Source organism: Nuphar pumila, chromosome 2 (genome assembly GCF_984573655.1).
Source record: "Nuphar pumila chromosome 2, dmNupPumi1.hap1.1, whole genome shotgun sequence".
Taxonomy (NCBI): Eukaryota; Viridiplantae; Streptophyta; class Magnoliopsida; order Nymphaeales; family Nymphaeaceae; genus Nuphar; species Nuphar pumila.
In genome coordinates, this window is record NC_143250.1 from 62,864,226 (window position 1) to 62,878,564 (window position 14,339).

Consider the following 14,339-nt stretch of genomic DNA (forward strand, 5'->3'; position numbering starts at 1 on the left):
ACTCTGAGATAGAGTCCTGATCGGACTGAAACTTTCAAAAATTTAAGAAATTTAATGAATAGAGGAATTCAGAAGCGACACCACCTCAATGGGTCTCATCTGTGAATTGAAATCGATTAAAATTTGAATTTGAAATGAATCCAGATTGTTTCCTTAAGAAAATATTTCGAAATATAAAGTTCTGGGGTTGGAAAATGACAGAGTATTGAATAAAAACCAAGGTTTTAAAATTGATTTTGAAATAAAAGCTTTAAAATTCAAATCTGGATTGAATGTTTTGAAATAGGAGTGCTAGATCTCGAAAATGAAATGCAATGACATGCAACGACATGCAATGCTATGCAATGCGATGAAATGATATGCAGAATACATGTAATGATATGCAATGACACATGAAATGGACAAACACTGGATGAGGGTGAAAAGTTGGGGTGTTTACAGGTACTGTCATCCCTCTGACTCGAACGACGATGTATAGAGCATTATTATGAAAGGAATGAGGCTTTGGGAGGTCTTCATCCGAGAAGGTGATCGGCGCATTGGTCATGGCAGAGTTCACGATCTGTGCCATGTCTTCAGGAGTGGTACTGGGTTTAACTTTGATTTTCCTGAGTAAATCATCCAGTACTCGTTGATGCTTGCTAGAATTCTTGGCCAAGTCAAAGATGGAGACATTGGATAGAGCGGTCAGAGGCTTCTGACTTGAATTTTCCGGCTTGGGTTTGATGATTTGCTTGAAGAAGTCAGGAGTTCCCTTTGACTTGGGGGCTGACTTTACAGGTGCTTCCGAAACTTTCATTTTGTCGAATGCTGAAATTAGGTCCATCTTCTTAGAATCAGGAGTTGCTTGTCGTAGCACTGACACCTGATGCTGAACTTGGAGATCTTGTGCAGAACACGGCTTGATGTGCTCATGCGGTAAGAATGGTTGTGCGGACACCACTGCCGTGGTGTGTGAAGGGAAGGGGTGATTGAGAATGTCCATTTTCTCTTCTTCTTCTCCTTCCACTAGAAGATTTTTTTCAATGAGATCTTATATAATGTTTTTGAGAACAAAGCAGTTCTCAGTGTTGTGTCCCACTATCCTGTGGAATTTGCAGAACTGGTCTTTCCACTTCCCCATAGGCACAGGGGGATCACCCAGTCTTGGCAACTTAACCATTTCCTTTGATAGCATATACTCGAGTACATCCTCGAGTGATTGATCTAGAGGAGTAAATTTTCTATCATAACTCCATCCTTCATGTTTGGTCTTCTCATGCAGTTTCGGCCCTTGATCCTGCTGAGGAGGCTTGCTATACTGAGGAGCATGCTTTGCTTTCTGATCTTTGTTGTGGTTCAAACTGCCTGTGTCGTAGCAGTAATCTTTCTTCTGCCCTTTGTATCGATTCCGACTTTTGTTGTTGTTGTTGGCAGAATAAGTAAAGTGGGCTTTCTTCTTCTGCTCACCTTGAGGGTTGCCTTTGGAAAAGGTGAAACCTTCATAGACTCCATTTTCCACACTCAGTTCGAGCCATTCGGCTCTTTCAGTCAATTCGATGAAAGTCCTGAATGGTGCTGTGGAGATCAATCCTCTTAAAGGCTGTGAAAAGTTGTTGAGGATTAGGGACAGGGCGTGCCTTTCCGAGATAGGATCTCTCATTTTGTTGCAGGCCGATCTCCATCTGTGAATGAAGTCCCGCGCCTTTTCATTCTCGTTCTGCCTTAGATTGCAGAGATGACTCAATGTAGGCAGTGCTTCTGTGTTGAACAAGAAGCGTTCAATAAACAGATTTACAACTTTATCAAACTCCTTGAGCTCGATGGGGTTGATAAGCTCATCATACCACTTAGCTGCAACTCCTTCCAAGCTGCGGGGAAAGCATAAGAACAGTGCTCTGTTGTCCCTTTTGAACCTACAGCATTCTGCAAAAAAAGTGGCGAGATGAGCTTTTGGGTCACCAGAACCGTCGAATTTGATGAATTTACGGGGAAGATTCTCCAGATCATCGTCCCCTTCTAAGCCGTCATAGAAGTCCTCACTGGTGAAGACTTTCTTGCCCTTGTCGCGGGCTTGCAGATCCTTGACAACTCGGGCCATTTCTCTGAACTGTGCTTGCAAAGGCTCTTCTGCATCTCGGCTCTTTGATTTGTGGCTCCTACTTTGGCCACGCTTTTGAAATGCCGGAGGCACCTCATATTCTTCATCAGTATCTTCAATGGAGTCTGATTCATCTGAGATTTCCTCTGACTGGATCTGCCTTTTGGAAACCTTCTTACCCCTGTGACCATGGAACTTTTCTCTGAATGGGTTCCTTTCTGAACTGGTTCCGGGCTGCTCATTCATCATTTTGTTCATCATTTTTCGAAACATGGCATACATTTGAGGGTCTATGCCATCATCTTCTTGCTGCTGCTCTTGACTCCTCTCGGATCGGGGGGAACCCATCTCTTCTTCCGAAGCTGACGAGTACTACGGTGCTGTTGTCTTTTTGCCTGATCTTGTTTGAACCATCAAATGTTGTGGATGCTTTCTGTAGGGAAAAGACCTAATTAGATTCTGAAGGAATTGGCTTTTGGAAGAAATATTTGCTGAAAATATGGTAGACAATTTGAAAAAGATATCCCATTACTAGGGATTGAGTCGTCGCGAGAATCACGACAATTGTGTTGTCATTCTTTTTTGCAAAAGAAATGGACAACGAAAATATGCCTTGTTACCTAGGCGAGGTCGTCAAACCACAAATAGAAAGAGAGAAAATAGAAATGAAGAAAATATGATTTTATTGATCTTGACAGAGAGGTGGAGGACAGACAATTTGCCACCATTCACGATAGTCGGCAGACACTCTAGGACCAGGAAAGATTTTAAGAGAAACAAAGGAATCCCAGCCGCAGCGGGCGGAATGATATGCCCTGGACCATTGTGCGGAGGTGAGATCGAACTCTGCCATGGCTCCTGATAATAGTCGGGCTTCGACGTACTGCTGCCTCTGGGAGAACTGCCGGACACATCTCTCTGGTTGGTAGTAAGTGCAGAAGAAGGGTCCCAATAACTTGAACCGCTTGCCATAAGCGTACGTATATCTGGGAGGGGATAATTGCCGATCAAAATAGTCCCAAACTATGTCATCTTCTTGAATGTTGTTGATCATGGATCGGTACTGTGACACTGGGAGAAGTTCTTGACCATTGTATCTGAAAGAGCTTGCTCAGGCTGGAACATGTTGGAAGAACCAGAATTGAAGTGCGTAGATGCAACCTTCAACTAAAATGGATTCTCCAAGTGAGAATCGAGTCAGACCTCGATATAGGAAAGCGAACGCTGCCATGGCTATGAAGAGACGATTAGTCTGCCGACTTCCCCATCTTCTCATAAGCTGGATTATTCCGATGTCCATGTAGTTTTGTCCATCTGGAAAGAGGGATAATCCTACAGTGCACAGCACCATTGCATTCTGAATCCTTTCTTTAGCTGTCCTGGATAGCGAACTGACTTCAACGAAGGTCCCGTACTGGCGGTACAACTCGAGCAGGTCAACATATTCATTTCCCTCCAATTGGATCAGGGGCCAGGATCGACGGCCTGTCATACGAGCTAATGAATCTCGGGGGTCCAAACCCTTGACATTGATAAGGAACTGATGTTCTAATGGATCGCCTGGCTGACCGGTTGGTTCTGGTAATCCCATGATCTCTGAAAATTCATCCATTAAAATGGTCATCTCTCCTCATGGGAACCAGAAGGTACACGTCCGTGGATTCCATCGTTCCGCCATTGCATGGATCAGGTTGCCATTGATGGTCTGCTTTCCGACTGCTGACGCCAGTTCTAATCCGCACTCGCTCAAATGGTCTCGGAACATTCGGGAAAAGCTTTTCAGCCAGGAATAGTACCACCGGGGAATGAAAGTTCCGGTGCTGAGGGCTCGATGTTCAGGACGACCTTGACGCATCTCGTAGAAGATGTGACCTTCAGGAAAGATAGGATCAACTTGGCTGGATGCCATTGAACTGAAAACAGAGAAAGACTCAGAATGAGACTTAGGAAAATGTGGGAAATTTTGAAAACTTTTGCAAGCAGGATATAATGCAGCTGGAAATTCGAGATCCAGTAGAAAGGGAGAATGGAAAATCACCTGGAGTTTTGAATGGAATTGGATATTTGAGAAAATCATCCAGGGTTTGAGAAAAAGATCTCATGGAAAATAAGGATATCTTGAAAAAGGCCTAATAAGTTGGAAAACATTGGGAAATATAAAGAATTGAGGAAATAACAATACAATCACATCCTACACAAACATTTTTGCACATTCAGCACTCCCTAAAAGGCTGACTCTAGATGCATCACTTTGAAAACAGTTGTAGGACCCTAACCCTAACACTAGGTTCAGATCATCTTTGTCATATCTAGTTATGCCGATATACCCGAATTGAAATCCGAGGTACGTGGCATATAATCTCAACTCCGGTTCTAAGGTAAGGTTTTCCAACATCCTTGAGCGCCTACCGATATACTTCGGACTGTGGCCCGCGGTACGTGGTAGGGGGGCGTTAACCTAAATAATTGGCCCAGTTGTGAGGCTCTGTCCCGAACTAGGGTTCTGGAAGAGAGCCCAGCAACGTGAAGACCGGGTAATGATAGGTAATGGAGATTTTGAAAAAATGATCACATGCAAGAAATAGAGGGCTCTAAATCCTAGAGAGATAGATTTTGAAAACTTTGAAGAAGCATATATTGTTTGCATTCAGATCCTAAATTGAGGAGAGTTGTGTTTAGACCTAAGTCTATGTGAGCATGAAAATTTCTCCTCAATCAGGTTCTACCAAACCATGCCTAGTCTATAAGCAGTCAATGTCAGCTAGGTCAGAATCTAGGCTCCTAGGTTCGCATGATAGCAAAAGTAAAGGAGCTGACATTTTGTGAACATAATTTCGATAATTGAACTAAGTCAAGCATAATTTTAATCAGACAAGGACAGGTCCCATCTCGGTCGCCAAACCTGTTCTCGTCGCGAAATTTTTCCCGTCTTCCCCTCCTTGCGAAAGAGAGAGGGAAACGCTTTCACGCTTCAAACTTGACCGGATTTTGGAAATTGTTTTGAAATACTCGCCTCTGTTTTGAAAATTGCGAGAAAATCCATGGGATGGGGCTCGACCTGTCGGTACGAGGTTCGACCGTTCCTGCCGCCTTTAACAGGGGTAATCGAACCAAGGACCAAAATTGTGCTTGACTTAGTTAAATCATCGAAATTATGTTCTATCCTAAATGCAGAGAGAATTCAGGCATGTGCTATGAGACTTTGGAAAATGTAAGTTGGAAAACATGATGTATGCTCAGAAAACCTTTGGAGTTGAAAGATATTTCTCAAGGAAAATGTCAATTTCTCAGGAAACTCAGATGAAAGAGGTTTTGAAATCATGAGAAAGTTCATAAAGTTGTGGAAAAATCATGAATGGATGAAAATCCTGAGAAAATGGAAAGAATTATTGAGAAAAGGAGAAACATTTGAAGAGAAAATGCTTGTCAGGAAACACTTCAAGTTTTGAAAGTTTTCTTTGGAAAATGATTAAAGATTCATAGGAAAACTTTTGGGTAAGGAAAATTGAAATTTGGGAAATTGAAATCTTGAGAATCTTACCCTTGAAACCCTTGAAAACTAATTTTGATTCTTGAGAAAGATTGAAAAACTCTTTTTGAAAATCTCAAGAAAATAACATTTTCCAAGGAAAATCGAGGGAAACTTTGATCTTGGAAATCCAACTTAGAAGTTTCTTGAGAGACTGATTTCCATGGAAAACTGTGAAAACTTGACTTGGGAAAACCGATTTTGGAAAATACTCAGAGTTTCTTGAGAAATCGATTTCTTTGAGAATGAAGTTTTCTTAAGAAAATCATGGGAAAACCAATGATTTCATGATGCAAATGATATGAGTGAATGAATGCACTTTGAAAGATTTCTAAGAAATTTGTTGGAAAATGTGTATTAAATCAAAATAAATCCTTCACATATTCTGACTGTGGCCATGAATATGTTCAGAGTTTAATTGAATTAATGCACAATATTTTGCAAACTTTGGAAATATGATGTGCATTTTAAGATAGCCTAAGAGTGTAGGCTCAATGTGACTGGTAGAAAGATGATGGATTTGGGTCTCGTCCATATTCCGACTAGGGCCCATCAACTCCCTAAGAGTTGGTGCACGTGCCATTCGTGTACATCCATAGTGCTTTTTGAAATAATGTGCATGAATCACATAAGCAGGATATTGCATAAATTTAAACTATATGATATACATCCTAGTCTAAGCAGAAAATTAAATCTCTTATTCCAAAATTTACATTGTTACATTACTAAATAAATGAAATAAAAGAAATTTGCAGACTTCATCTCCTTCTTTTGAATGTCCCTGCCAAACTTGAAATAAGGTTAGCTCAAATATGTGGGTTTTTCCAAGATTTTCCAATAATATTATGAAATTATTGGATTTAATTAGATATAAACCCTATTCTCACGCTTCCTTGATATTTGAAATAATGTAAATGCAAGAAATTCAGTAGAAAATAGTTTGAAATTCGAAATGGTGGTCAAAATGACCAAAATACCCCTAATTATAAAGTTACACCTTTAAAATCAGGTTTTTTTGAAGGAAAACTTGGTAAAATTGAGACTTCGAAATTCAAATTGAATCAAATGATGATGAAATGCAGCATGAGGCATGATTACATGCTGCTAGACACATTAGGACTGTAAAATTAGAATTTGACATTTTGCAATTTATCCAAAATAATGAATTTCGCTTGTTTTTCGCTTGGATTCGGGTTCTGCAGGTCCCTGTTTTGATGATATGGCTAAACCGAACCTCAAATGGATTCCAAATTACACCAAATTCGGTATGAAGCATCTACATACTCTGATAAACAGCCTAGAATGCTAAAAATCACGAAATGATATGATTTGAATGCTAAAATTTAAAGAAAGTTCTAAAAATGGTGGATTTTGCCTATGGACCCGAACCAAATGCAATGCTTAATATGATAATGCAAAATTTACGCCATAAAACTTCTTATATTTTGCAGACTGATAAAGCACCCTAAATGGAACATTTTTGGTTTTTACAGCCTCGGGATTTGAGCCATGGTGAGTTCGGTAACAGGGATTTGGTTCTGACGGAGGTAAAAATCAATCTAATCTAATATAAAATGCTAAATAAATAGAAAACAGCCATGGAAATTTCAGATATTTAACAGCACTACTCATGACACCTACATGGACAACTTTCATGTTCATGACTTTGGCATTTGATCAACAGTAACATGGATAAAAATGTAACTTTTCATTCCTAAATTGACAGAATAGACAAATGTAGCAAAACAGAGGACCAACAAGAAAAATCCGAAATAGCTGTCCTAACTATTCTAAAAATCACAGGCTTTCATATGCAAACAGAGGACATCTTGGAAATAACATTCACTTTTTACAGTTTTGGATTTGGAGCAATACCCAAAGAGAATCCATATCCCTAAGTCGATCCAAAATCTCAGAGGCCCAAATCAGGCTCTGACACGTGTCCCGAACTCTCGGATTTTTGTCAGACATTAAAAAACATCATAAAATTCTGAGAACATCAGGTTTAAAAATAGACATCCTCCCGAGTTCATAACATTTTTCGGATTGAAAATTGGATCTCCTATGAGGGAGATCTCGATTTTACAAGTCGGAAAAGAGTTTTTAAAACGTATCCCGGGTAACAAAACCCGACTTGCCATTTTGAATGTTTACAACAGTAAACAAATTCAAATGATTTCAAATTTTTGGCACATTTTTAGGGACCCCTAAGGGCGCATTTCATGATTTTTTTGGATTTATTAACAAAAATTACACGCATGAAATGACATGTGGACTGACTGACAAAAACAGAGAACTACTGCAACTGAACAGAATTGAAATAAATGCTAAATTAATCCTAATTAACTCATGAAACATGCTAAATTAATGAAATAAAATGCAAATTAAATCTAGATAAATGCATGAATGCTAAAAATCATCAAGGAAGCATAATCATATATTTTTATATTTGTCGTTTTATGAGAATAGCTCAATCCATCCTTCGGATGAGCTTTTTTCTTCAAACGACACCCGAATCAAATCATGATATGAAATCAAGAGGAAAAGAGGTGCACCTTGCTTCGTTATGCAGCTTTGAAACTCTCGAAAAGGACGGCTACCAAGGGCTTTGTTCGTCCTTCACTCCGGGCTTCGGATGATTCACCAAGATTGACCCACTGCACCTTCTTCACTGAGCCCAAGGGGGGCATGGATTCCAAGGTTCAAAATCGTGTTCTTAAGAAAGTTTAGGTTGAATTTCAAGGTCCAAAAGAAGCTCCTCCTAGACTGGGCATGGAGCCTTGTTCTTATAGAATTTTCTGAAAAAATTGAATTTCAAATAGGCTCAATCTGAGCCCTCCATGTGGCGCCATCTCAGGGGTGCTATTTTGATTTTTTGAGAAAATAAAATGGGAAAATTTGTGGATGAGACACCTCAGCAGAATTTGAAAATTTTCAAAATTGGGTTTGCTTGATTTTTTCTGCAGGAAGCTCCCAGATTGCGCCACCTCAGAGGGTGCTCTCTTGGAGTTTGAAATTCAAAATTGCCTTTTGTAGGGAGCCCTCAGGTGGCGCCACCTCATGGTGGGCTACTTTTATTTTAAATAAAATAAAAATAAAAATTAAAGCCAAGTGGGACTCTGGATTGGCGCCACCTCAAAAGGAGGTTTGAGGTGTAAAGTTGGAAACAGTAGGAGCATGCCATGTGGCGCCACCTCTCGAAGCTCTTGACACATGTCAGAAGGACAGGAGTGGAAGAAGCAGACTGTGCCACCTCAGAGGAATTCAAATTCTACTTTTTCTGCAGGAAAGGAGAGGCTGACATGTGGCGCCACCTCAGGGTGGTTCCACACTGCCATGTGGCAGGAGAACAAGAATGGAAGAAGCAGAATGCGCCACCTCAGAGGGGGGGGTTTCTACTTTTTCTGATGCAGGGAGGTCTGGACATATGGCAGACAAGTGTCAGCTATCTGGAGGGGTTTTCTCAAATGGCGTCACCTCAGAGAGAGATTTGAATTTCAAATGGGGGTTGGCTCTGAAGGAATGTAGGATGGACATGTGGCAGTTCCTCAGAGTGGCTCCTACAATGCCATGTGGCAAGAGGGAGGAAAAGGAGGGAAAGGGACACGTGGCGCCCTTATAGACAAAGTAGAAAAAGGTAGAACTCCAGGATTTGCGCCACCTAGCTCTTGTCTGAAAATTTTTAAATAGTTGCTTTTTCTGAAGAAAGCCAAGAGTGACATGTGTCCTCTACTTTTTCTGAAGGAAGCTGGAGATGACATGTGTCATCTACTTTTCTGAGAAAAGCAGAGAGTGACACATGTCACCTACTTTTTCTAAAAAGAGCAGGGGATGACACATGGCATTTGCTTTTTCTGAGGAAAGCAGAGATTGACATGTGTCCTCTGCAAGAGACACACTTCAAATGGCGCCACCTCAGAGGAGACAAGCCTACCTTTTTCTGGAGGAAGCTAGGAGTGACACGTGTCCTCTGCAGGAGACACACTTCATATGGCGCCACCTCAGAGGAGACAAGTTTTGCTTTTTCTGGCCAGGACAATACATGACACGTGGCATCTCCTGGATGATCTTTGGAATGACACATGGCGTAGGGTGAAGATGGTGGATGCTGACACATGGCAGATAAATGGGATGACATGTGGCGGCTTCTTAAGGTAGCCCCACACTGACACTTGACATGGAAATGGGAGGAGAGAGAAAATGACAAGTGGCACCAATCCAGGGGACAAGGCTCCTATATTTTTGGGTTTTTCAAAATTCAAATTTTTTCAAATGAAAAGCCTATGTGACACCACCTCAGTGTGGGTCCCACATTTCTTCTTTATTGACATAAGGACAAGACAGTAAAACCTCTTTTTTGGAATTTTTATAAAATCTGGACTAATTGGTAAAACAGAAATTTTGAAAAGAGTTAGCCCCTGTAGGGTGATTTTGTAAAAGAATGATAGTTGAAATAGTTTGACAAAAGGGCAAAATCTCAGATGAAATTTATTGAAAATTATCCAGATTGTTTTCCTGAGGAAATATTTTGAAATCCAGAGCCCTGGGGGTAAAATGGGAAGAATTGATAACTTTGAAGACCCATGGTTTTGGAATCGATTTTGAAAATAGTTGAAATTCTAATCTGGATCGAAAATTTTGAAATCAAGAGTTCTGGACCTCGAAATGACATGCTGTGTAGTGCAGTGATATGAGATGCTCATGCAATGATATGCAATGCCATGTCTTATGCAATATAATCTTGAACCAATACTTGGAGATTCCTGTCTTTTGTCAGGAATAAAATTTTGAACATCTGAGCTAAAAATAGAGAAATTTTGAGAGTTGCAGATGAAATTTAGACTTTTGCAAGGTCCGGACTCAGAAAATGACCATTTTGCCCTCTGGCAATTTCAAAGGCTGAATGATGATGCTTGGTGGAAATGTTGGAGAGGTGAGTGAAAATTTGGGGTGTTTATAGATGCTGAAGGGGGTAAGTCGAGCCACGGATGACTAGAGGGGAAACTTGATGCTAGAGAATGGATGCTTGATGGAGGGAATTGATGGATTTTCGATAAGAAGAAATCGACAATGGATTTTGCAGAGAGACTCGGCAATTGATCGGTATTCACCAGGGGAAAAGGGATGCGTGAAAGTGGATGGATTGCAATGGATTTTTTTTTTGCAGAGAAAACTTGGTCGATAGTGGGGATAAACAGATGCTGAAAAAAAATGGATCTGAAGGAAGGAAAGGTCGATCTCCAGGAAAATAATGGGGTCCCTCGATCATGGGTGAAGGCCTCTTCTTAAAGAAGAGGTGAAAGGTTCCAGTGAAAAGCTCGTTGGAGATGGAAGGTGAAGAATGGGCAGGCTGTTGCAGATCGGACGGTGGTGAGAGAAGAAGAGGGAAGTGTTATCGTCGCAAATTTTTTTTCCGTCTTCCCTTCCTTGCGGAAGAGAGAGGAAAATGCTTTCGCGATTCAAACTTGACCGGATTTTAGAAATTGTTTGGAAATACTCACCTCCGTTTTGAAAATTGGGGGAAAATCCATGGGATGGGGCTCGACCTGTCGGTACGAGGTTCGACCGTTCCTGTCGCCTTTAACAGGGGTAATCGAACCAAGGACCAAAATTGTGCTTGACTTAGTTACATCATCGAAAACGTGTTCTATCCTAAATGCACAGAGAATTCAGGCATGTGCTATGAGATTTTGTAAAATGCAAGTTGGAAAACATGATACATGCTTGGAAAACGCTTTGGAGTTGGAAATATTTCTAAGGCAAATGATGGAAATCAATTTCTCAGGAAACTCAAAAGAAGAAGATTTGAAATCTCAGGAAAGTTTATAATGATTTGGAAAACCGTAAAGAGATGAGAATCTCGGGAAATCCTTGAGAAAGTTTATAAAGACTTGGAAAACCATGAAAAGATGAGAATCTCGGGAAAAATGGAAGGAATTCTTGAGAAAAGATGAACATTTGAAAAGGAAAGCACTTGTCGGGAAAACTCAGATATTGAGAGTTTTCTTAGGAAAATGATAGAAAATTTGTGGGAAAGCTCTTTGGAGAAGGAAATTCAAAACTTGGGAAATTGAAATCCTGGGAATCTTAGCCTCGAAATATCTGAAAATTGATTTTGATTCTTGAGAAAGATGAAAATTTCCTTTTTTGAAAATAAATCTTTGAGAAAATAATATTTTCAGGGAAAATCATAGGAAAACTTTGATTTAGAAAATCCAACTTTGGAAATCTTCATAGTTCCTTGAGGAATCGATTTCCAGAGAGTGAAAATTTCTTGAGAAAATCATGGGAAAAACAGATGATGCAGATGATTTGAATGAATGAATGCACTTTGAAAAGATTTCTGAAAAATTTGTTGGAAAAATGTGGATCAAGCCAAAATAAAGCCTTCACATATTCTGACTGTGGCCATGAATATGTTCAGAGTTTATTTGAATTAATTCACAAGATTTTGAAAATTTAGAAATATGATGTGCATTTTAAGATAACCTAAAAGTGTAGGCTCAATGTGACTGGTAGAAAGATGATGGATCTGGGTCTCGTCCATATTCCGACTAGGGCCGTAAATATGGATTCCACCGAGTTCATCAACTCCTTAAGAGTTGGTGCACGTGCCATTCGTGTTCATCCACGGTGAATTTTGAAATAAAATGCATGAATCACAAAGTCAGGATATTGCAAAATCAAACTACATGATATGCATCCTAATCTAAGTTGTGAAAGTAAATATTATTCCAAATGTACATCTGATCATTACAATTTCGACATAAAATGGAAAAGAAAAAAAAAGGAATCAAAAGGACTTGGCATCTCCCGAACTTTTCCTGCAAAAGTAGGTCAGTACAAGATATACAAGGAAATATTTGTACATGTATAATGAAGATATGCGTATATATACATATGTGTATGTATAACTATATATATAAACACATTCCTACAATTGAAGACATGTTATCCCCTGTTTTTCTGTTTCTTTCTCTCTCTCTCTGCAATGATCCAGTTGACTTAAACATTCATAGTGTTTTGGGAATTTCCCTCTCTAGGGAACCTTAAACTATGTTGGAGACTCTAAAAATGTGCCATGTGTGTTGTAATGGCACATGGATGCATGCACATGTGCAACTGGATGGTTGTGTGCATGTTTTTTGCTGAATGTTGATTATCACTGAAGAAATTCTGCTTTCCAAGTGCCTTCAGTATATGATAGCTTATCTCTCGACTGTATCATATAATGGCTTATATAATTCAGGTATCCACGAGTCTAAAATTGTCAAGGACATCATTAGGATTTGCAATATTGTCTTTCATTTGTAAGCACTTACAGTATGGTAATATACCAGGAATTTGTTTTTGAAATATTTTGCTATGAGCCAACATAGTCAAGCAATAGGTGTATCAGATAACAAGCATTCAACCTCTGATGTAACTTCTGAAGGTAATAATGGAACTAGCATAAACAAAGTTTCAGATGCATGTCTTTCAGCTTTAAATTCCATATTTTCCAAACCCAAACAGCTTCACTAATCTGACCAAAACAAGGTATATAACTTCATTTGCAGTAAAGATTTCATAAGGGGTCATGACTGTTACTGCATATGCCACATACGCAGGGCATTCCAAAATAGCAAAAGAAAAGGACTAAACTAAGCTAAATCACCTGGATGAAGGTACAGAATTGTGAGACATGATAACATAAAAAACTAGAGTCAAATGGAACAACCATGCTTAAACAAATCCATACTACATTCATCAGCATCAGAACATTATAACATTTCAGTTCTATGTCAATGATTGGAGAAATTCAATGGTGCACAACGAGTCATAAAATGCGCAGCTCTTTCACATTTTAAGAAATGCAAAGCAAGTGAATGCAGGGTATGAAATTTTCTAAAAAAAAAGAAAGGAAAACATATGAAACCGTGAGACTATAAAAAAAAATGAAATGTAGTGCTTGGGTTAAGAGCACCACTTGTTGTATGATAAGCCTTACCAGCCATCACGTTACCCCATGATACGCAGACATTTTAACCAAAACTCTCAGCTCATACAGGAAAAACAATGACATATAAAAGATTTATGACTAAAATTTTGATAAGAAAACCAGGCGATGATGAGGAAATTGTCAAAAGCCAACACAAAAATATTAATTACTGCCTCAGTAACAGGCTGAAGAACCGAAATTTTTTATAAAACAATCCTTTTGAGTGATAAAGCATGGGTGTATAACAGGGAGAACTAGATATGTATAGGAAATCATGAATTGAGGTGAAGTAAAAAAAAAAAAAATCTTTTGAAATATTCATGATGCTGGACCGAATCATACAGAAGTTTTTTAAAAAAAAGGGAATCATTTGTTGGGGTAATGATCTTCAGATTGAATCGATAATACCATTGAGAGGTATTATCGGTTCTTGATGCAGAAAACAGGGATGCTCAACCACCTCAACTGCTGCAATGGATCTGCAATGCTTATGGCATGAACACCACACTTAGTTTCTGTAGATGCATAATAAAACAAAGAAAAAAAAAAGGCCTTTACCTTAGCTAAGTGGAGGCTGCTGCTGGCGTCTCCTTCAGAGATGGGTCCAGACTTCACAAAAAAAAAAAGGGGAGGAAAAGGGGCAACGCACTCCTCGGTTGCCTCTTTGGAGATCTTTTGTCGGATGATGGAGGAAGCCTACTGTCTTCAATCAGCAGAATGGAAGGACTTCTCTATCAGTCCTGGAGAAG